The 1,012-nt window shown below is 46.8% G+C and overlaps 1 protein-coding gene across 1 annotated transcript in view; it reads left to right on the top strand.

Annotated features, from left to right (window-relative positions):
- Nucleotides 1–684, top strand: part of LOC103581888 (lysophosphatidylcholine acyltransferase 1-like) — a 13,827-nt gene extending 13,143 nt beyond the window's left edge. Inside the window, exon 7 of the transcript XR_549701.1 lies at nucleotides 4–684. The gene's annotated coding sequence lies outside the window, so the exon portion shown is untranslated. The remainder of the gene's footprint in view (nucleotides 1–3) is intronic.
- The last annotated feature ends 328 nt before the right edge of the window (nucleotides 685–1,012 follow it).

Below are 1,012 nucleotides of genomic sequence, written 5' to 3'. Positions count from 1 at the left end.
AAGATAAGTGTGATTTTATATTTGGGGCATCTCTGTAGAGGCCAGTAAGGACGGGAAAAAATGTTTACGAACCCCTCAAAAAGACTGGTGATGTGCGTTTCTCCACCAACAGACGTTAAAGAAGGAAACACCCCAGCCTTGCCTCGGTTTCAGTCACCTCGACATGTCCCTAGCGTGTACACTGCCAGCCAGGACAGAGACAGGGATGCCACCAGCTGAAGTCAGTCAGGGCTCTGGGCTTATTGGACACAGAAGAAATCTGAATGTAGCCTCGGTAGCAGACAGCGGCCGACTTTATGGGTACAGAATGCGTAAAGATTCATTCTTTAAAGAGAAAAGCCTCAAGTGCGTGATGAAGGAGGTTAGTAAACTGAGATATTCTGAGGCAGGGACTCAGGAGCGTGGCCTCCCTCCCTGCAGGTCTGCAGATGAAGGGTTTTTTGCATGAAACGCCACTGTGCGTTTTCAGAAAAAAAATCTCTGATAAACAGACTTGGAATGGATGTTTTCCCTCCTGATGGTCTTCTCTCGTGCAGGACTGAGTCTGCAGGCATTCAGGACTGAGTGTATGTGGCGTCGGAGCCAAACCCCTCTTGTGTGAGATGCAGCACCGGCCCTCGCCGCTATGTAAAGAACTTTGGATTTTCAGTGGCATAAATAAAACGTGAAGTCCTATGTACTTGAGGGTGTGTTTGTTACACGTGCTTTTTTTAAATCAGAAAGACAACAGCAGGTGTTTCGTAGATTGTGACAGGAGAAGCAGTCAGGATGAGATTTCTCTTAGTGCATTTCTGGCATGGTTAGAGAACACAGTAATTTAATTTCTACAGGAAAAGCTTTCTTGGGGACGCTCTGGAGGGTTTCAGTGTTAGATGGACAGTGGCGAAGAGTTTACAGAATTCAGGCTTGTGGGGCTGCTCGCTTACCTGGCAAGCCGATTTCTGTAGTTTCTCCACATTAAGCACACACACCTTAAACACGCTTTGTGAAGCAGAGAGAAAAGTGGATCTTG

The sequence above is a fragment of the Galeopterus variegatus genome, unplaced genomic scaffold (genome assembly GCF_000696425.1).
Source record: "Galeopterus variegatus unplaced genomic scaffold, G_variegatus-3.0.2 Scaffold14182, whole genome shotgun sequence".
NCBI lineage: Eukaryota > Metazoa > Chordata > Mammalia > Dermoptera > Cynocephalidae > Galeopterus > Galeopterus variegatus.
The sequence above is the reverse complement of the archived record's forward strand: the minus strand, read 5'-3'. Positions and strand labels throughout refer to the sequence as shown.